At 38.3% G+C, this 24,737-nt stretch overlaps 1 protein-coding gene across 3 annotated transcripts in view; it reads left to right on the top strand.

Moving 5' to 3' along the window:
* The window catches only part of Ntan1 (N-terminal amidohydrolase 1), a 624,645-nt gene that overhangs the window by 70,155 nt on the left and 529,753 nt on the right, over positions 1 to 24,737 (top strand). The gene's annotated exons all lie outside the window — the stretch shown is intronic.

The raw sequence follows: 24,737 nt of genomic DNA on the forward strand, positions 1-24,737 counted from the left end.
CAGCACATAACGCCTTAAGAGTCCATCGTGATCTGGACCACAAATAACGTAGCAAGTGGACTGGATGTGATAAATCAGTTAGTTGGCCTGCTCGTTCTCCTGACATTACGCCACTAGATTTTTTTCTTTGGGAAACGGTCAAGGTTACTGTCTATCAAAATGTTACAACACCACCAAAGGACATGTAGCGACGTACTATTGATGCCTGTACATAAATTTAATAGACAACACGATGTTCTAGGGCACCATTCATTCGAAGATTGGAGTTATGCATTAATTCTAATGATCACCACTTTGAGCAGGACATGTAGTGTTCTGTTTTAGTAGGAGTACCAAAGTGTTACAAACCCCCATTTCATTTCGGACTCGGAGTAAGTACTTACAGTATGTGTTCTGGAACAAACATCCCCCAGTCACTATTCTTCTTAGCATTTTCTGTTATTCTAAAATTCTGGCCACATTCTCTGAACAGTGTTGCCAGCTCGATTCTTAAATCGCTATGAAACAATGCAGAAACCGCTAAATTGTTATATGCTATTGTTAATATAAAATGAAATTATTTTGCCGCTGTGACTGCTAAAAATACCCGCTAAATCCATGTATCTTCAATACAAATTTAATAAATTTTACCCGTTAAACTAACACAGAAAAACACCAGTCTAGCGGGAAAACCACTGAATTGACAACACTCTCCATGAATCTGTTACAGAAATTATGAATTTGGTGATTTACAGTTTCAATATTGGTGTTATGAATAACCAGGGCCGGGTATTTATGGAAATCGCGAAAATCACGACATAATAGATATACAATAGTTTTACTAATCTTTACGAATTAAGTGATTCTGATTAATAACATGCGAATAAAACTATCGCGACAAATCGCGAAATAGATTTCTAATAGCGAAATATGAACACATTCGCGAATTATTACTATTGCGTCGTTTTATAGCGAATTTCATATTCTGAGTTTTTTTTTTCGGATTTTTTGTACTTGAATTTGTTATTTATCCAAGTAGGCTACATTACATGGTATTCCAGGTGTTCTGATTACATTAGTGAATTCAAAAGACTGAGAATTCAACATTTCACTGATGATTTGAAAGTGTTAATTTGAGGGCTGAAAGTTTATTTTATTTTTTTTTCGTTTTTAATGAATGTATGTTAAATACAGTCTCAATCCAACAAATATTGTCTATTGGCCATACCGCACCTTTACCAGAATCCAACGAAACTTTAATGTTAATTATTTGGAAAGTAATATTCATACTGAGTTAATAGTCCAATTCCAAAATAATTGTAGGCCTATTTTCCAAAATTTCCATTAATCTCCGGCAAGAGTACAAGTCAATCTCCATAAATACCTGCCCCTGCGGATAACATACAGCCACAATTTGACAATGAAATCTGCAATCATATACCATCCTAATGGAAAGAATGGAGGACAATGAATATAACTGAAACATATCCCTTGTGCCCCAAACCAAAGAGCTGACTGGTGAAGTAGGTTTTCTTTTCACCCATATAATGCAGCACGTATTTGAGTAGCACACATAGCATTTGTGTACGGAATAAATGGGAAGTTTAGCTTCACTCTCCCATCTTTAACTCAAATATTTTGAAAAAAAAAAATTGCAATTATACCACTGGGATTTACATCCCTCAATTATAGGCCCACTGTCCGTCTGTTTTCACTCAACTAGGCCTACACGGAAATTTATTGATGCATTTATTGATCTAGCCGAGCCGTAGCGCAGTTATCTCATGGTTTGTATGTGATGGCCAAGCTGCGGATTTTTAGGCACTAAAAACAGTTGAAATAGGCAGGAAAAATAGGCATTTAAAAAAGACACTAACAAATTTCTAATTCTTAATGGCTAACACGACCATAGCGTAGCACTATACACTACTTTCTATAGGAATGTCATCATGGCAGTGAATAATTAAATACTCGTCCAAATGTTGTAATGAGAACTGATGTCTATTGTCTGTAAGAATGTTCTTAAATTGGCAGAAACTCCCTTCCACTTCACATGAAGTGATAGGGCAATAATTCAGGGATCCAATCTCAAATGGGGACCAAACCAGTGGGAATTCAGTAATGTGAATGTATTTTCAAATCAGTGCTTCTAATGACTTTTGCTTTGGCATATCTCCACGGTATACTTCACATATTACAGCAGAAAACTCAACTCCATACTCAATTCACGAACTCACAAAACGGATATACAGTTTAAAACAACTACCCTAGTCAACTACCACAATTATTCATACGGCTTTCGAAATACATTTTTTCTTATTGGTTGATTTTAAATTATTCGATTTCTCCGCGCTCTGGTGGCAGTAAACGTAACACAGAGAATTATCGATAGTTCTATATCACTTCCCTCTGCTAGATAAAAAAGAAACACATTACAGATTAAAACATATCGATATAATGGTCTGTAAATTCACGTATAATATATAATACGGATATTTAGGCAATTTTTAGGCATTTATAAGCAAATAGACATTTAATAGTGAAATAGGCAATTATAGGCACTATAAAATTCGCATATACTTACTTACTGGCTTTTAAGGAACCCGGAGGTTCATTGCCGCCCTCACATAAGCCGGCCATTGGTCCCTATCCTGAGCAAGATTAATCCAGTCTCTACCATCATATCCCACCTCCCTCAAATCTATTTTAATATTATCTTCCCACCTACGTTTCGGCCTCCCCAAAGGTCTTTTACCCTCCGGCCTCCCAACTAACACTCTATATGCATTTCTGGATTCGCCCATACGTGCTACATGTCCTGCCCATCTCAAACGTCTGGATTTTATGTTCCTAATTATGTCAGGTGAAGAATACAATGCATGCAGCTCTGCGTTGTTTAACTTTCTCCATTCTCCTGTAACTTCATCCCTCTTAGCCCCAAATTTTTTCCTAAGAACTTTATTCTCAAACACCCTTAATCTCTGTTCCTCTCTCAAAGTGAGAGTCCAAATTTCACAGCCATACAGAACAACCGGTAATATAACTGTTTTATAAATTCTAACTTTCAGATTTTTTGACAGAAGACTAGATGATAAAAGCTTCTCAACCGAATAATAACACGCATTTCCCATATTTATTCTGCGTTTAATTTCTTCCCGAGGTCATTTATATTTGTTATTGTTGCTCCAAGATACTTGAATCTTTCCACCTCTTCGAAAGATAAATCTCCAATTTTTATAGTTCCATTTCGTACAATATTCTGGTCACATAAAATTCGCATATAATACTTACAATGTCTTAAAATGGATATGGAACCTAAAATCTTCCGCCTTCAGGTTAAGGATTAAAATAGGCATATAGGCATAAATCCACAGCTTAGTAATAACATACAGTTATGTTTGAGGACAGATGTGAGTTTTGAGATGGGAAAAATCTTTAGTTTTCCTCACATTTCCATTCCATCAGTACTCTGTTATCGCAGTATCATAATCTCTGAATAGCCTCATAGTTAAAATAAACTTTAAATAAAGATTCGCATTTGCATCATTATTCCTTTCGTTGACATTCCTTCTTATTTCACTCCATAAAACATGATGTAATAAATCGAGAGACGGACATGCATCCCATGCACGCGATGGACGCGTACCTTGTGAATATAGGATTAATGGCACTTGGTGTAGCTAAAACCGTAGATGTGTAAGAGTTCATACGCAGTGACGTGCATGAATGGCATGGAAAAGAGAGATCCTGATGCTGGAATGAGGAAGATCTAGCCGGGCAAGAAGGCGAAGGCGACATCAGATGAGGAGGCTAGTTGGCTAGATGGGGTCCCATTCATTGTCGTGTGCTGCCGTCGTCGTTACTGTCGTTTCAATTAGCAACACACTCATCTGTATTCATGTGGCATCCGCTTGCTGCAGCAGTCAACTGTACAGTCACTTGTAGAAACACTGGACCCCTGCCAGGTTACTTACTTGTATGCATTCGTTACCTGCTATTGTTAAGGCTTATTTCATTAGGAAGCTTAGGAATGAGCGAGTTGGATTTGTTTCTGGCTTTGAGAGCCGACGTTTTTTGGAGAATAAAATATATTGGGTTAAATAGAACGGGTCATTTAACGTCATACTTTTCGTGACTTGTCGTGTGTGCTTGCTACTACCAGAGCCTTTCTCCCAGCTTCTTATCGGTTGCGCCGTTGCCTGATAAATTGCTAGCTAATTTAAGTTATTTTTGCTCAGAATATCCAAAAATGAGATGGCTTTATTTGTTAAGTTTCTATCCTTGTCTCTTGTCATGTTTCGAATTTTAATCGTGATTATTTATTAGTTTATTTTAGAAGTGCTGAGTTCTTGTTTAGAAAGTGTACATTGGGAAAATAATTAAGGTACACGTACCAAATAACGCCACTTCAGTCACTTTTGCTCTGGAAATAAGTTATGTATAAACACGAAAATTATAAAATAGAAACTGTAATCTTATCTTTACAAAATAGCACAATGAAAATGGATATATTATATACCCAACAAGAATTAGAACTCAAATAGGAAAACTTTGTAAACTGGCGTTATTAGGAACAGGTTGTCCAATTAACGCCACCTATTTTCTAGTAACCTATACACTTATAATTATTAACGAATTATTTTTCCTAAGCAACACAAATTGAACTAAGCGACTAAATTTGAGTTTCTGTTAATAAAAGATACAAAATCACTCAATACTAATGAAAGATTCTTGATCTGAAACTGAAACACCAGATGGATTAGGAAAATTTGTTTTCCAGTGACTCCTTACTTTAAAAAAAAATAAGAGACAATGTGACACAGTAGAAAGTTATTAAACACAAAAGCTTTTAGTTTAATATGAATGTTTTCCAATACGTGAAACAAAAAAATTAAGTTACGGTATGTAAAATAAAAAAAAAAATTAAGAGATCGATAAGCAATTGAACCAATATCATCACTGCACATTCTGAACATTTGTAAGTTGAAAGCTTAGTGATTTTCCTGATGTTTTCACACTGATGCTATACTGTCAGCCTTAGTACTAACATAACCTAAAATTTTGTCTGTAGACCTTTAACGCCACATGGCGTTAAAGCGCTACTGAGTACTTGATAACATGACATGCCTGTTTCTCTAACATTTTCAAATTTTATAGATAGCAAATACTTTCTATACATAGAAGAATGTTTAAGGATCACGAAAATATATAGTTTACTATAGTTATTATTTGCTCAACACACAAAATAAAATATTGCCTCTTACCTTGATATAAGAACAGCCATTCACTATCAACACACAACAGGAAAATGACGGAATATAATGTCACTCGTAAATGTCAGCGGACAGCTAGTAACTCATTTCATCACTAGATTGCAAGCGAATGCAGGCTACAGTAGTGCACTACCGAAAACTTGTGTCGTTAACAAATTTTAATAGGGTGGCGTTAAAGGTATACATGGCGTTATTTGGCTCAGAGACCTTAGTTATACTTATAATTTTCTTTTATGTATCGGTCTAATACTAATAAATCGTGTATAGTTTTTGTACGAGACTTATACAGAGTTGAGACAGAAAACGTTACTAATAAACCATGCATAAGCAATGGATGTATAAACAGGCTGTAACTATACAATGGGAATTGCTTTGCAGTAGCTATATACACGAAACCTCTTGTTTAAGCCTTGTATATAGAGAAAAAATGGCCGCCCCTCTAACAGCTGTTCGTATCGACTGTCATTTTATGATGATGGCTGCCATGTAACCACGGAAGAACAAACCAAAGAGCACAGAATAATTAGAATAATATTGCTGTAGCTTGTACTCTTTGACCAAAATATAATGTGGTAATCGATTAGAGCCAGTTGTACTATCGATACTTAACACGCCACACTAGAGCGCTCTACCGGATGCAATAGAGAACCTCAGATACTTTATTACCTTTCGTAACGAAGTAATGACGAAAGTATGACGTAGCTGTGTAACAGTTATTTTTATTTTTTTTTTAGTAGGTTATTTTACGACACGTTATAAACATCTTAGGTTATTTAGTGTCTGAATGAGATGAAGGTGATAATGCCGGTGAAATCAGTCCGAGGTCCAACACCGAATTTTACCCAGCATTTGCTCATATAGGGTTGAGGGAAAACCCCGGAAAAAACCTCAACCAGGTAACTTGCCCGATCGGAACTCGAACTCGGGCCACCTGGTTTCGTGGCCAGACGCGCTAACCGTTACTCTATAGGTGTGGACTGTAACAGTGTCATATTGTTATGTACGACGTATGTAGTGATTATTAGTAAGGAATTTACACACGACGTATAAACGAGCTACTCATTGTATAAGACAGTTAACGCCTATAGCTATATAGAGTTTTTATTAGTAAGACCGATAATTTTCTTTGTAACCTCATGATACAGTAAAATGAAAGTGAAGGATATCTAGGGAGGTGAGCTATTCAATTCATATTCTTATTTTCGTGCAATGTGCATTCAAATATTTTAGCTAAATGTTTTTTTTTAAATTGAAATTATTGTAAAAGTATTATGGTACGGATGATAATGTAGTAAGTACCGACCAGGCCGCTACCTTCCCGCAGTAGAGGTCAGAGGAACATATTTTCCCGTTAGGATGTCAAAATTTAATTGTAGATGTGTATATACTTGGTAATGTAGGCCCTATGTGCTCTAGATCCCTATTACTGGAAGATTGTAATGTTATATTCGTTACTCAATGATACAGTTGATGCAAGTCACGTGTATGTTTTACTGTTATAAATGTCAAATGCTTTTTTTCGAATAAAAGTGAACATTTCCCTCATGTTTCCAAACGAAACCGGACATTTCCAAAATATTTTTGTGTGTAAAATGCACAGAAAATGACTAAAATCGTGATTATTGGCACCATTGGAACGAGCGCTCATATAAATTGAGGGAAAGAAGACAGCGGACGGACACTGGAAAGTTTTCTTTTCTCAATCGTACCATCAGGGACTGGAATGCTTTACCTGCAGACTTACTAAAAGCTTTACTAATAACCAAAAATGTATTTAAAAATAGGCTTAAGGATTTTACTAATAGACGGTAGTATATTATGCACACTATTTAAAGGGTGTAATTGATGTTTTGTTATTTGAAGTATGAAGTGTGAAGTGTGTTGTGTAAGTAAAGTGTGTTTGTGTCAGTGAAGTTTTATAGTTTATAGTGGTAGTGCAAAGTATTTGAACAGTGAACTGTTTTTGAAGTGTTAGTGAAATCAAGATAGTGTCAGTGAAATTTATCGTAGTTACCAGTGCAGTGAGTGCGTTGACAGCAAAATGAGTGTAGTTCTGAAAGGTACTTGTGCATGTATGAATATATCATACTCGTGGGTTTTATTTCGAATTTAGGGTTAAGATACAAATTAGATTTACTTTAAATGTTATTTTAAGTGATCGTGCTTCATTTAATTTAGGATGCTCATTATTATTATTATTATTATTATTATTATTATTATTATTATTATTATTATTATTATTATGTATTATTATTATTATTAATTGTATTTTTTATTAATTGTTTATTATTAATTGTCATTATTGAGTGTAATTAGTTCCCACTACCACCGGGTATTTACCTATTTGCAGTGTGAATAAATACATACATAACTACATACATACATACATACATACATACATACATACATACATACATACACCATTAGAACAATGGACCTAACGTGCACGATACATAAAATTGTCGTTCTCTTTGGGCTACCGCTAAAGTGAAGGCTCGATACAGTTTTTTTATTTCCTGAAAAAAAAAGATACTTTTTTTTTTTAATGACCCGTTTTGTGCGCAACCTCCACAGTTGAATGAACACGGTTTAAAATTGTCATTTTTCGTCTTCAGTCTTACATTTCACTAGACAGATTTTGATTTTATCCCTTTTTTTGTTGTCATGTCTGCGTCATTTCGACATTTCCATTCACTATAGTGTCGTCAACATACATTAATTTTTGTTGTTGTAAAAGGTGTATCCCATTACCTAGTAGGACGTACTATAAATCCATACGCGGATTTTTTTTCCACTCAGTACAAGACGGATAATGGTGGAATTTCAGTGACGAAGGGCACAAGACATCAAATTAACAAGACATAAAACTTTCATATTCTAGGCGGGATTCGAATAGACGACACGGCTTACGCGCAATGTCAAAGCTACTCCTTAATAGTTCAGCTTTTTGCAATACGGGTGACAATACTTGAGGTTTATTTAATTTTCAGTTTATTGTGGAGATTTAGAAATTCAAAACCGCTGGAAATAGGACCGTTTACCATGCAATTAGCTGTCAGGACACTTCGTTGAAATGCGATGTGGCTGTAGATTCATGTACTGCATATGTAATAAAATATAAAAGTTGCTGTTCACAACTAAACAGCAAGTGCTGAAGGCGTGTAGAGTGGGTTTACAGTCCCATGAATCTTTTAACTACCATGTTAAACGGATGAAAGTGGTCGGTTGTGAAATGCACACTCCTTCCTTGGTGCAGGGGAATGTTTTCTCAATTTCATCAGGAAGAGATTCTGTCTGTTCCGTACCTTCTGGCAAGAGAAACTGTCGTCCATAATCTTATCACGATTATCTTGTTCTTACCAGATCATAGACTCTTATTCACTTCATTAGTTTGATTATCTTCGAGGTTAACCATAGGGGAGGTTTTCTAATTAATTTTAATGTTGACTGCGACATTAGCATAGTATTTATTTTCAACATCATCATCATCATCATCATCATTTGATTTCAGGGATTGCATGCTGTAGATCGTTATGTCCTTAATTATGTATTATATTGTATTTTATTTATTTATTTAACTAGCTAGCTAGTGAGTACAAATTATATTTATAAAACAAAAATGTTTCTAGCCACTACCGTAAGAGCCAAGCTCGTGTACGGTGTGGTCTAACAGTCTTACTAATAAACCGTGTATAGTTTTTATACTAGACTTATGCAGAGTTGAGACAGAAAACGTTACTAATAAACCATGCATAAGCGATGGACGTATAAACAGGCTGTAACTATACAATGGGAATTGCTTTGCAGTAGTTATACTACTGGGTTCAAAAAGTTCCCGGAATTTTACTACCATTTTTCGTATTAATATATGACAAGGGATATTATACATTTGTTTTGTTGGTAACATTCATGATGTCATTTCCTTAAAGTTTGTTGATAATGGCGATTGTTGGTTTTGAGTTGTAGGCAATTGTTTATCATAGTGTTTTGTTTGTTCGTCGCATTTTGTAATTATGTCCACAGAGCAACGTACAAACATCAAGTTCTGTGTTTTGTTACACAAAACTCCTGCAGAGACATGAAGATTGTTGGAAGAAGCATATGGCGAAGCAGCAATGAAAAAAACTCAAGTGTATGCCTGGCATAAACGCTTTTCTGGTGGCCGCGATAGCATCAAAGATGACGTACGCAGCGGCCGACCAACAACTGCAACAAATGAAGCAATCGCTCAGCGTGTGCGTAATGTTGTGAGGGACGACCGACGTAAAACCATAAAAGAGATAGCAGCAGAGGTCGGAATATCAGTCGGAAGTGTACACAATGTTCTTCACAAGCATCTCAACATGCATTACGTGTCTCAGAAGTTAGTTCCGAAAATGTTGTCGGCAGAACAGAAAGAAACAAGAATGACTCTTGCTGGGGACATGATCAGTATGGCTGATGAAGATGGTGATTTCTTAAACAAAATTATTGCTAGTGATGAAACTTGGTGCTACTTGTACGACCCAGTCCCTAAACGACAGTCATCTGAGTGGAAATCGAAAACATCTCCTCGGAAGCAAAAATTTCCTAGGAACACTTCCAAAGGCAGAGTTATGTTGGAAGTTTTCTTCGACTCTCAGGGTCTCATCCACCATGAGTTCATTCCAGAAGGTCGTACTGTAACGAAAGAATTGTACGTAGAAATCCTCCGTCGCCTCCGGGACGCAGTCAGAAGGAAACGTCCAGAAAAGTGGGTAGAAAACAACTGGTTCCTTATGCATGACAATGCACCTGCTCATCGCGCAATTATTGTAAAGAATTTTCTTGCCAGGCACAACATAACTGCTTTGGATCACCCACCATACTCTCCTGATCTCTCACCACCTGATTACTTTCTGTTTCCCCGTCTGAAAAGTCATCTGAAAGGACGGAGATTCAATGCTGAAGAGGTTATCGCAAACGCGACGAGAGCACTAAGACGGGTTTCACAAAATGGCTTCCAGGCCTACTTCCAGGAACTCTACACGCGTTGGCAAAAGTGTGTTGTTGCGGAAGGCAACTATTTTGAAGGGAATGCTGTAGAATAGTGTTTAAGGTAGCCTACGTTGTTTCTATGATACTAGCAAATTCCGGGAACTTTTTGAACCTAGTATGTATACACGAAACCCCTTGTCGAAGCGTTGTATATAGAGAAAAAATGGCCGCCCCTCTAGCAGCTGTTCGTATCGACTGTCATTTTATGATGATGGTTGCCTAGTAACCAAAGAAGAACAAACCAAAGAGCACAGAATAATTAGAATAATATTACTGTAGCTTGTACTCTTTGACCAAAATATAGTATGGTAATCGATTAGAGCCAGTTGTACTATCGATACTTAACAGGCCACACTAGAGCGCTCTACCGGATGCAATAGAGAACCTCAGATATACTTGAACTCGAAAACATGACGGCCTCTCTTCTTGGAATTGGTAATCCCTCATAAACCCCCATCCTCTACTCAACCCATAGCCGCGTGTCAGAAATACAATAGATCCCAGCATTGCCAAATCTAGCAGTCATTGCCTCTACCTGTTGGGTTTCACCCGTTTTCAGTATCTTTTTAGACATTTGTCGACGTGTTGTTTTATACCGTTGTGCGCTTCAATATGTCTATTTATTCCGGCATGATTAATGAGTGTTGTAGCAGATGATCCGCAGCCAGGCCTCCTGATTCACCTGAAGATCCAGGACCATCACAAGAACAAATAACACCGTCGAAGAAAACAGAATATCTTATTTGTAGAGGAGCGTAGCTAAAAAAACAAAGTTTTAAAATTATTCTAACGTTAGAAATTCTATCCATATTGTAATCGAAAGTTTAGGCAGTTTGATAAGTACAAATCTTAATCACTTAACATCGGACGCAACCGGCGGAGTTGGTAAAAAAATTATATATGGGGCATAGAAATTAAGAATTACGATTCACCAACTGAAGAGAAAATAAACTAAAACAGAATTCGGTAAGATAGACGATTTTATACGTGATTTACTTCGTCGAACAGTATGTGAACAGTACGCGAAAAAAAGATATCGCCAACAGCAAATAAACTTACGGAAATATTCTGGCCTGATTTGTACATTATGTTTAAGAATACAGAAAAAATTTCATTCGATTCTATCCAGCACTTTCGGAATTACCAGGAAAAGGGTTTTTAAGGAATATAGTTTGCGAAGAGGAAAAAAAAAGCTCATGCCGTTTTCCACTTAACAGCTATTATAGCCAATGCCGCACTTTACATCTAATACAGAGCCACTGGCGTAGTTCAGTTGGCTGAGTTGACTACCGATCCGAAGTTGCACTCGGGCGTGGGTTCAGTTCCCCCTTTGACTGATTTATGTGATTGGGGTTTTTTCGAGGTTTTTCTCAACAGTAAGGCGAATGTCAGGTAATCTATAGCGAATCCTCGACCTCATCTCGCCAAATACCATTTTGCCATCACCAATCCCATCGACACTAAATAACTTAGTAATTGATACAGTGTCGTTAAATAACTAAAAAAACTAATACGGGTTGTTTTACCTGAATGAACTTCAATAGTTGGTGTAGAAATTTAAATTTTATATTATGCCTATATTTTACATAACAGAATTTTAAGGTATAAGAAGTGTACATGCATCCTTAATTAATTCAATCATATTTCGTATCTTATAACGTTCCTTAGGCCTACAGAAAATTTGCATCGAATGAACAACTAAACTGGCAGAGAAACAAATATATTCTTTTTTGTGCTTTAATATGATTTTCGTGTTATGAAAAAATGATCTAAAAGGAATACATTTATCCATGACTGGTATCCAAACTGGTCTTTATTTCACCGTCCTTAGCAACCTAAATAATAACATTCTTAACAGCAGTGCTTAAAAGTTTTCTAACTTACAGCAGTGAATTAAATGTTTTTACGTCACTCTCTATATGACAACCAACATATTAGCATTAATTAAAATGAATATATACGAACTTCTCTGCCAACAACACGTTACAAAGAAAAGACCTACAATTTAAAATTAAATTTACATACCAGTAATGAATAAAATATTGTATAGCACACTAGAGTAAACATTTTAATTGCTTGAGTAATTATCACCCAAGGCGAAGCGGATAAAATCTAATTTTACTCTCTTGTACTATAAATTGCTATTCAATGATCACAGTTTCAGAAAATTTTACCAGCGTAACATACTTAATTAAGTATAAAATTCTGGAACTTCAATAACATGAGAATTTAACACTTATTATATAATTCTGCATTTCTTTGTTTATTTAGGCAAAACATGTTAGTGAAAATATAAATATAAAGTATTTTTAAAATAAGTTTGTTCATTTTTATACCAATTTTGTTTTAGTAATTTATAAATGAAGGTATATTTACAAAGATAATATAGTCTCGCTGAAAATCGCGGTTTCACGGAACAGAGTTTGAAAAACGTTCGCAAATCACAATGACTTCAAGAATTGGCAACTCGGCTAAGGATTTATCCCTTGCGCGTGCCTGCAGTTAACTGGTGAAGGGGATGAGGGAAGGTCGTCATGTTTTCGTGCGAAGTATATTCTATTATCTTTCGTAACGAAGTAATGACGAAAGTATGACGTAGCTGTGTAACAGTTATACTGTTATACGCGACGTATGTAGTGATTATTAGTAAGGAATTTACACACGACGTATAAATGAGCTACTCATTGTATAAGTATAAGACAGTTAAACGTCTGTATATATAGAGTTTTTATTAGTAAGACCGTTAGCCACTAATAATAGTATAACATAAAATTTCCAAGGACACTTTACTAAATACAGTAAGTGACTTAATTCAAACCAATAAATAACATAAGAACAAGAATAAAGAAGAAAGAGAAAAAGAGATATAAATACACATTTAATATAAATTGACAATCAGACAGAAACCAGTGATATTCAATAAAAACATTAATATAGTCGACATAAATAAAATGTAAAAAAATACATTTGTTAATATTATATATCATGGATAATTTTACAAATTTCTTTTTTTAAAAGCTTCAATTTTAAAATATTTCAAATTTGGAAAATTGTTTATAATTTTATTATAAAGTCTTGGGCCGAAACTAGCACCATGTTTAAGAGCTGCACTTGTATGACATTTAGGCTCAATTAATGGGAAAGTAGACTTTTGTCTTCGAGTACGATATTCATGTCGAATAGATTTATGTTTTATTTGATTTCTGTGGTAGTAAGTTAGTAAACTATATTTATAAATGTCTTCAATAGTTAATACATTAAAATCTGTATAAATTAAATTTGTTGGGTAATCCATATTTTTGGTCAGACAAATTTTTATTAATCTTCTGTGTAATAAAATTAATGGATTAAGTACAGATGATGCTACTCCACCCCAATTTATTATACCATATTGTGTTAATGATTGTACAGAAGCTAAAAATATTATTCTCAATGCCTCCTTAGTGACAAAATTTCGAAGTATTATGAATTTATAAATTGTCTTTCTTATACTTGTACACATGAAATCAATTTGTTTATCCCAACGTAACTGCTGGTCTATAATAATTCCTAAATATTTAACTTGTGTGGAAGGTGTTAGCTGTGGGCAATTACAATAATTATTTGTTAATTCATTACATGAAATATTATGTATTATTAAGTGACAATTATTGCTACATATTATAATACAAAATGAATACACAGAATAAACATAGTGCACACCCGTCTGAGCAACCTCGTGTTTGTGGGCAGTTCCTATAAATAACAATTTTGTACTAAAGTACAATATTTAAAAATTCGATAAAATTACAAAAGTTAATAATACAGGAATTACAAAACAGGAGTTACTAAGATAAAAAAGAAAATCAAGTTAAGAAGAGAATATAAGTTTGAATGAATTTAAATATATTTACTTAAGAAAAAGAAAACAGAAAGAGGACATGAATACTAAACAATTTGCTTAATTTTATTTTTAAATTTATCAGCAGTAATCTCACTAAAGGTTTTGATTTATCTAGAGAAAATCAAAACTCGAGTGAGATTTAATTGACTATTACAAGATTAGAAGAAAATATGTGAAGATTAGAAGAAATATAGTACTCTAATACAATTTTCACCTCCCTAACATTTGTTTCTTTGTTTGCCAATATTGTACTTTCAATAATTGTACCTTCTAAATGATTCACGTTTATTTAATCATCCTTAATTAAAAGTTTTCTATCATTTATCTTGTTTATATTATTTAGGTTATGTTTGTTATAGCTTCTGCTGTATGAGATTATGGATAGTCGCGTATCAGAAATTGTTACATATACAGAGTATTTCCGGGCTGATGTTACTAACGTTCAGGGATGATGGGGAAGGGCACATGTATCAATTTGAGATAAGGAACCCTGGTCCGGATATGACTGGGTCGAAAGTTATAAGCAAAAATAGTTGTGTGGAAATGAAATAATTTTATTCCTCTGTACACCTTATTTATGTGTATTTACCTGTACATCTTACACATACTGTATTCATCTGACGTTGTTTACGTTGTCTGCCTACAGTATTCCATTCAGTGCGCTATCTGAGGGGTGGGGAGAGGAAACTGCACTAAAGCAATACAGATGGCGTAATATATAAAGGACATGGTCGGTCCTGATATGCACGTATGTAGACAGCAGTGTATGTGTACAAGTTGCAGTGTCCAGTCGATCAGTCCTAGTGAAATGGAGGAGTACACGAGAGCGGAATATGCAGACATGATTTTCGAATAATGATGAGCCAATGGGAACAGTAGGCAAGCTCACAGATTGTATCGGGACAAGTAACCACGTAGGAGACATACGGCCCATACCATCTTTACACGACTGTTCCAAAGGTTAAGGGAAGTAGGGCATGTGGTGCGAAATTACAATTTAATTTCCACACAACTATTTTTGCTTGTAACTTTCGACTCGGTCATTTCCGGACTAAGGTTGCTGATCTCAAATTGATACATGTGCCCTTCCCCATCGTCTCTGAAAGTTTGTAACACTAGCCTGGATATATATATATAATTGAAGTGGAATGCAACTGTTTTAATAAAAATGAAACTGAATCAACAAAGTTTTCTTGACTAGTAATCGCCCATATAGTTCAATGAAGATTGTATAATTGGCACAACTGGTAACAAGAGAACAGCTCATCATAACACATTGCCATCTAACGGAATATTTGTAATGATGAGATGGTACAATAATACATTTGAAAACAGTTTAGTATTTTAGTAAGTCAATTAACATTTTATTGTATTAGAGTACTTTATTTCTTCTAATCTTTATATAGTTGCTTCTATCGTGTAGTAGTCGGTGAAATCCCATTCGAGTTTTGATTTTTTCTAGATAAATCAAAATCTCTAGTGAGATTACTGTTGAAAAACAATGTTACCGCGCCACAAATATCTAATGTAATTCACAGACAGCTACTAATTAGAGCAAGTAACTTTTCGTCTGTTCAAGTGGGATCTTTTAGATTTTACAATTTAAGTTTTGAAAAAAAAAATGTTCACAAACGCAAACATAGCTGCTCTGCTGACAGGAAATTAGCAAGGGATGGATATTTTGCTTTTGTAAGTAGCTAATATTTAAAATAAATCTGAACCTGATAAATGATTGTAGTGTGTTTTCAATTGTGTCAGTCTGTAAATCCACTTCTTCCAGATGGCTCATTCATTACTTAACAAGGTAACAGGGTCAATATTTCAACAATTTTCTGGTGGAATGCTGGAGTAAATATGTGATTATTGTCAGTATTCGCTACATTCTATGTTTCCCTTGAGTTGTAACTTGTAAAGTTTACCAAACTAAAGAAAATTGAAAATAGTACAAATTTCCCAGTTTGGGAACATTTCAAAAAAATCATCCGGGAATATTCCCAAATAAATTTCTTCCCGCGGGATTATTCCCACATCCCAACACCAGGGTAAAGTAGGTAGTTATTTACCAGTATACGGTGATTGACCGCTTCCTTTTTTCAAGTATATTGTGAATAAACCACGATCGTGATTTCACTTTTTGCTGCATATACCTCTAGTAACAACCCTTATTTGTGGCTAGTTGTCGCTGTTCATCCCACTGAGTTAGTGTCTGTTGTCTGAGAGGACTGAAATCGATTGGAAATGCAACTGAACGTAAGCAAGTTTAAGTAACTAAACGCCATTTCATACAAGTTGTGAGGATTTGAAAGCATTCTTTCCCCTTCTACTTTCTCTGAGTTCGTCAGCGACAGCGTAAAGTGAAATAAATGCTTTCGCATCCTCTCAACTTGTGTGAAATGGCGTTTACGATGTCGCTGACGAACTCAGAGAAAGTAGAAGGGGAAAGAAATGCTTTCAAATCCTCTCAACTTGTATGAAATGGCGTATAGAGGAATTGCTAAGAATAATGCACGTAATAATTTATTTATTCGGGAAAGAATACATAAATTCTGGTGCTCGTTTTTACACTCATAGTGTGAGAAAAGGCATAAGGTTTCCGTCCACAGAATATTATTTTGTAAAAGTTTTTATATGACAAAAAAAAAATGCCCCGTGGTCAATCACTATAAAGTGTATGTCCGCAAACTGCAGTGATTGGTCGTTTATAAATTATTTGTTAGAATAACGACCAATTTGCTCCAATTCTATATATGTTATCGGTTAAATGATGGGGATTTTTACAGGACTGATACTATATTATAATGCCTAAGCCAGGTAAAGTGCATTATACAGGGGAAGCTTTACGAAACGCTACAGAACCTGTCCGCAGGGGATTTGCTTTAAATGAAGCTGCCAAGAAGTTTGGTGTCCTAAAAACAACCTTAGCGTCCAGAAACAAATATCCCGTTGAAGGAAAAGTGTCCTTTGGTCCTCGTCCAGTGCTGGGTGAAACCATTTGTAATAACATCAGAGAAATGACACACACTTGCTTCTGATAAGGCACAAAAGAGAAAAATGGAAGAAGAGGCAAGAGAAGAAAGGAAGCGAATAAGAAATGAAAGAAGAGGCAGCGAGAAGAGTTCTTTTCTTATTTTTTTAACTTGGTTATTTAACGACACTATATCAACTATGAGGTTATTTAGCGTCGATGGGATTGATGATAGCGAAATGGTATTTGGCGAGATGAGGCCGAGGATTCGTCATAGATTACCTGACATTTGCCTTATGGTTGGGCAAAACCTCGGAAAAAACCCAACCAGGTAATCAGCCCAAGCGGGAATTGAACCCGCGCCCGAACGAAACTCCGGATCTGCAGGCAAACACCTTTGCCGACAGAGCTACGCCGGTGGCGAATAGTTCTTAATGAGAAAGATCAGAAGAAGAGAAACGAAACAGACAAGAAAAAAGTGAAAATTGTGAAAATGTGTTGTTAATCACTAATAAGTGAGTATTCAATAACCGTGCAGTAGACGGTCAATCACTAATAAGCGTGTGGTCAATAACCGTGCAGTAGACGGTCAATCACTAATAAGCGTGTGGTCAATAACCGTGCAGTAGACGGTCAATCACTAACAAGCGTGTGGTCAATAACCGTGCAGTAGACGGTCAATCACTAATAAGCGTGTGGTCAATAACCGTGCAGTAGACGGTCAATCACTAATAAGCGTGTGATCAATAACCGTGCAGTAGACGGTCAATCACTAATAAGCGTGTGGTCAATAACCGTGCAGTAGACGGTCAATCACTAATAAGCGTGTGGTCAATAACCGTACAGTAGACGGTCAATCACTAATAAGCGTGTGGTCAATAACCGTGCAGTAGACGGTCAATCACTAATAAGCGTGTGGTCAATAACCGTGCAGTAGACGGTCAATCACTAATAAGCGTGTGGTCAATAACCGTGCAGTAGACGGTCAATCACTAATAAGCGTGTGGTCAATAACCGTGCAGTAGACGGTCAATCACTAATAAGCGTGTGGTCAATAACCGTACAGTAGACGGTCAATCACTAATAAGCGTGTGGTCAATAACCGTGCAGTAGACGGTCAATCACTAATAAGCGTGTGGTCAATAACCGTGCAGTAGACAGTCAATCACTAACAAGCGTGTGGTCAATAGCCGTGCAGTAGACGGTCAGTCACTAATAAGCGTGTGGTCAATAACCGTGCAGTAGACGGTCAATCACTAATAAGCGTGTGGTCAATAACCGTGCAGTAGACGGTCAATCACTAATAAGCGTGTGGTCAATAACCGTGCAGTAGACGGTCAACCACTATTAAGCGTGTGGTCAATAACCATGCAGTAGACGGTCAGTCACTAATAAGCGTGTGGTCAATAACCGTGCAGTAGACGGTCAACCACTATTAAGCGTGTGGTCAATAACCGTGCAGTAGACGGTCAGTCACTAATAAGCGTGTGGTCAATAACCGTGCAGTAGACGGTCAATCACTAATAAGCGTGTGGTCAATAACCGTGCAGTAGACGGTCAATCACTAATAAGCGTGTGGTCAATAACCGTGCAGTAGACGGTCAATCACTAATAAGCGTGTGGTCAATAACCGTGCAGTAGACGGTCAATCACTAATAAGCGTGTGGTCAATAACCGTGCAGTAGACGGTCAATCACTAATAAGCGTGTGGTCAATAACCGTGCAGTAGACGGTCAATCACTAATAAGCATGTGGTCAATAACCGTGCAGTAGACGGTCAATCACTAATAAGCGTGTGGTCAATAACCGTGCAGTAGACGGTCAACCACTATTAAGCGTGTGGTCAATAACCGTGCAGTAGACGGTCAGTCACTAATAAGCGTGTGGGCAATAACCGTGCAGTAGACGGTCAGTCACTAATAAGCGTGTGGTCAATAACCGTGCAGTAGACGGTCAACCACTATTAAGCGTGTGGTCAATAACCGTGCAGTAGACGGTCAATCACTAATAAGCGTGTGGTCAATAACCGTGCAGTAGACGGTCAACCACTATTAAGCGTGTGGTCAATAACCGTGCAGTAGACGGTCAGTCACTAATAAGCGTGTGGTCAATAACCGTGCAGTAGACGGTCAATCACTAATAAGCGTGTGGTCAATAACCGTGCAGTAGACGGTCAATCACTAATAAGCGTGTGGTCAATAACCGTGCAGTAGACGGTCAATCACTAATAAGCGTGTGGTCAATAACCGTGCAGTAGACGGTCAACCACTATTAAGCGTGTGGTCAATAACCGTGCAGTAGACGGTCAGTCACTAATAAGCGTGTGGTCAATAACCGTGCAGTAGACGGTCAATCACTAATAAGCGTGTGGTCAATAACCGTGCAGTAGACGGTCAACCACTATTAAGCGTGTGGTCAATAACCGTGCAGTAGACGGTCAGTCACTAATAAGCGTGTGGTCAATAACCGTACAGTAGACGGTCAATCACTAATAAGCGTGTGGTCAATAACCGTGCAGTAGACGGTCAACCACTATTAAGCGTGTGGTCAATAACCGTGCAGTAGACGGTCAGTCACTAATAAGCGTGTGGTCAATAACCGTGCAGTAGACGGTCAATCACTAATAAGCGTGTGGTCAATAACCGTGCAGTAGACTGTCAATCACTAATAAGTGTGTGGTCAATAACCGTGCAGTAGACGGTCAATCACTAATAAGCGTGTGGTCAATAATCGTGCAGTAGACGGTCAATCACTAATAAGCGTGTGGTCAATAACCGTGCAGTAGACGGTCAATCACTAATAAGCGTGTGGTCAATAACCGTGCAGTAGACGGTCAATCACTAATAAGCGTGTGGTCAATAACCGTGCAGTAGACGGTCAATCACTAATAAGCGTGTGGTCAATAACCGTGCAGTAGACGGTCAATCACTAATAAGCATGTGGTCAATAACCTTGCAGTAGACGGTCAATCACTAATAAGCGTGTGGTCAATAACCGTGCAGTAGACGGTCAATCACTAATAAGCGTGTGGTCAATAACCGTGCAGTAGACGGTCAATCACTAATAAGCGTGTGGTCAATAACCGTGCAGTAGACGGTCAATCACTAATAAGCGTGTGGTCAATAACCGTACAGTAGACGGTCAATCACTAATAAGCGTGTGGTCAATAACCGTGCAGTAGACGGTCAATCACTAATAAGCGTGTGGTCAATAACCGTGCAGTAGACAGTCAATCACTAACAAGCGTGTGGTCAATAGCCGTGCAGTAGACGGTCAGTCACTAATAAGCGTGTGGTCAATAACCGTGCAGTAGACGGTCAATCACTAATAAGCGTGTGGTCAATAACCGTGCAGTAGACGGTCAATCACTAATAAGCGTGTGGTCAATAACCGTGCAGTAGACGGTCAACCACTATTAAGCGTGTGGTCAATAACCGTGCAGTAGACGGTCAGTCACTAATAAGCGTGTGGTCAATAACCGTGCAATAGACGGTCAATCACTAATAAGCATGTGGTCAATAACCGTGCAGTAGACGGTCAATCACTAATAAGCGTGTGGTCAATAACCGTGCAGTAGACGGTCAACCACTATTAAGCGTGTGGTCAATAACCGTGCAGTAGACGGTCAGGCACTAATAAGCGTGTGGTCAATAACCGTGCAGTAGACGGTCAATCACTAATAAGCGTGTGGTCAATAACCGTGCAGTAGACGGTCAATCACTAATAAGCGTGTGGTCAATAACCGTGCAGTAGACGGTCAATCACTAATAAGCGTGTGGTCAATAACCGTGCAGTAGACGGTCAATCACTAATAAGCGTGTGGTCAATAACCGTGCAGTAGACGGTCAATCACTAATAAGCGTGTGGTCAATAACCGTGCAGTAGACGGTCAATCACTAATAAGCATGTGGTCAATAACCGTGCAGTAGACGGTCAATCACTAATAAGCGTGTGGTCAATAACCGTGCAGTAGACGGTCAACCACTATTAAGCGTGTGGTCAATAACCGTGCAGTAGACGGTCAGTCACTAATAAGCGTGTGGTCAATAACAGTGCAGTAGACGGTCAATCACTAATAAGCGTGTGGTCAATAACCGTGCAGTAGACGGTCAACCACTATTAAGCGTGTGGTCAATAACCGTGCAGTAGACGGTTAGTCACTAATAAGCGTGTGGTCAATAACCGTGCAGTAGACGGTCAATCACTAATAAGCGTGTGGTCAATAACCGTGCAGTAGACGGTCAATCACTAATAAGCGTGTGGTCAATAACCGTGCAGTAGACGGTCAATCACTAATAAGCGTGTGGTCAATAACCGTGCAGTAGACGGTTAATCACTAATAAGCGTGTGGTCAATAACCGTGCAGTAGACGGTCAATCACTAATAAGCGTGTGGTCAATAACCGTGCAGTAGACGGTCAATCACTAATAAGCGTGTGGTCAATAACCGTGCAGTAGACGGTCAACCACTATTAAGCGTGTGGTCAATAACCGTGCAGTAGACGGTCAGTCACTAATAAGCGTGTGGTCAATAACCGTGCAGTAGACGGTCAATCACTAATAAGCGTGTGGTCAATAACCGTGCAGTAGACGGTCAATCACTAATAAGGGTGTGGTCAATAACCGTGCAGTAGACGGTCAATCACTAATAAGCGTGTGGTCAATAACCGTGCAGTAGACGGTCAATCACTAATAAGCGTGTGGTCAATAACCGTGCAGTAGACGGTCAATCACTAATAAGCGTGTGGTCAATAACCGTGCAGTAGACGGTCAACCACTATTAAGCGTGTGGTCAATAACCGTGCAGTAGACGGTCAGTCACTAATAAGCGTGTGGTCAATAACCGTGCAGTAGACGGTCAATCACTAATAAGCGTGTGGTCAATAACCGTGCAGTAGACGGTCAGTCACTAATAAGCGTGTGGTCAATAACCGTGCAGTAGACAGTCAATCACTAATAAGCGTGTGGTCAATAACCGTGCAGTAGACGGTCAATCACTAATAAGCGTGTGGTCAATAATCGTGCAGTAGACAGTCAATCACTAACAAGCGTGTGGTCAATAACCGTGCAGTAGACGGTCAATCACTAATAAGCGTGTGGTCAAAACCGTGCAGTAGACGGTCAATCACTAATAAGCGTGTGGTCAATAACCGTGCAGTAGACGGTCAGTCACTAATAAGCGTGTGGTCAATAACCGTGCAGTAGACGGTCAACCACTATTAAGCGTGTGGTCAATAACCGTGCAGTAGACGGTCAGTCACTAATAAGCGTGTGGTCAATAACCGTGCAGTAGACGGTCAATCACTAATAAGCGTGTGGTCAATAACCGTGCAGTAGACGGTCAATCACTAATAAGCGTGTGGTCAATAACCGTGCAGTAGACGGTCAATCACTAATAAGCGTGTGGTCAATAACCGTGCAGTAGACGGTCAATCACTAATAAGCGTGTGGTCAATAACCGTGCAGTAGACGGTCAATCACTAATAAGCGTGTGGTCAATAACCGTGCAGTAGACGGTCAATCACTAATAAGCATGTGGTCAATAACCGTGCAGTAGACGGTCAATCACTAATAAGCGTGTGGTCAATAACCGTGCAGTAGACGGTCAATCACTATTAAGCGTGTGGTCAATAACCGTGCAGTAGACGGTCAGTCACTAATAAGCGTGTGGTCAATAACCGTGCAGTAGACGGTCAATCACTAATAAGCGTGTGGTCAATAACCGTGCAGTAGACGGTCAACCACTATTAAGCGTGTGGTCAATAACCGTGCAGTAGACGGTCAGTCACTAATAAGCGTGTGGTCAATAACCGTGCAGTAGACGGTCAATCACTAATAAGCGTGTGGTCAATAACCGTGCAGTAGACGGTCAATCACTAATAAGTGTGTGGTCAATAACCGTGCAGTAGACGATCAATCACTAATAAGCGTGTGGTCAATAACCGTGCAGTAGACGGTCAATCACTAATAAGCGTGTGGTCAATAACCGTGCAGTAGACGGTCAATCACTAATAAGCGTGTGGTCAATAACCGTGCAGTAGACGGTCAATCACTAATAAGCGTGTGGTCAATAACCGTGCAGTAGACGGTCAATCACTAATAAGCGTGTGGTCAATAACCGTGCAGTAGACGGTCAATCACTAATAAGCGTGTGGTCAATAACCGTGCAGTAGACGGTCAACCACTATTAAGCGTGTGGTCAATAACCGTGCAGTAGACGGTCAGTCACTAATAAGCGTGTGGTCAATAACCGTGCAGTAGACGGTCAATCACTAATAAGCGTGTGGTCAATAACCGTGCAGTAGACGGTCAACCACTATTAAGCGTGTGGTCAATAACCGTGCAGTAGACGGTCAGTCACTAATAAGCGTGTGGTCAATAACCGTACAGCAGACGGTCAATCACTAATAAGCGTGTGGTCAATAACCGTGCAGTAGACGGTCAACCACTATTAAGCGTGTGGTCAATAACCGTGCAGTAGACGGTCAGTCACTAATAAGCGTGTGGTCAATAACCGTGCAGTAGACGGTCAATCACTAATAAGCGTGTGGTCAATAACCGTGCAGTAGACTGTCAATCACTAATAAGTGTGTGGTCAATAACCGTGCAGTAGACGGTCAATCACTAATAAGCGTGTGGTCAATAATCGTGCAGTAGACGGTCAATCACTAATAAGCGTGTGGTCAATAACCGTGCAGTAGACGGTCAATCACTAATAAGCGTGTGGTCAATAACCGTGCAGTAGACGGTCAATCACTAATAAGCGTGTGGTCAATAACCGTGCAGTAGACGGTCAATCACTAATAAGCGTGTGGTCAATAACCGTGCAGTAGACGGTCAATCACTAATAAGCATGTGGTCAATAACCTTGCAGTAGACGGTCAATCACTAATAAGCGTGTGGTCAATAACCGTGCAGTAGACGGTCAATCACTAATAAGCGTGTGGTCAATAACCGTGCAGTAGACGGTCAATCACTAATAAGCGTGTGGTCAATAACCGTGCAGTAGACGGTCAATCACTAATAAGCGTGTGGTCAATAACCGTACAGTAGACGGTCAATCACTAATAAGCGTGTGGTCAATAACCGTGCAGTAGACGGTCAATCACTAATAAGCGTGTGGTCAATAACCGTGCAGTAGACAGTCAATCACTAACAAGCGTGTGGTCAATAGCCGTGCAGTAGACGGTCAGTCACTAATAAGCGTGTGGTCAATAACCGTGCAGTAGACGGTCAATCACTAATAAGCGTGTGGTCAATAACCGTGCAGTAGACGGTCAATCACTAATAAGCGTGTGGTCAATAACCGTGCAGTAGACGGTCAACCACTATTAAGCGTGTGGTCAATAACCGTGCAGTAGACGGTCAGTCACTAATAAGCGTGTGGTCAATAACCGTGCAATAGACGGTCAATCACTAATAAGCATGTGGTCAATAACCGTGCAGTAGACGGTCAATCACTAATAAGCGTGTGGTCAATAACCGTGCAGTAGACGGTCAACCACTATTAAGCGTGTGGTCAATAACCGTGCAGTAGACGGTCAGGCACTAATAAGCGTGTGGTCAATAACCGTGCAGTAGACGGTCAATCACTAATAAGCGTGTGGTCAATAACCGTGCAG

Source organism: Periplaneta americana, chromosome 14 (assembly GCF_040183065.1).
Source record: "Periplaneta americana isolate PAMFEO1 chromosome 14, P.americana_PAMFEO1_priV1, whole genome shotgun sequence".
NCBI lineage: Eukaryota > Metazoa > Arthropoda > Insecta > Blattodea > Blattidae > Periplaneta > Periplaneta americana.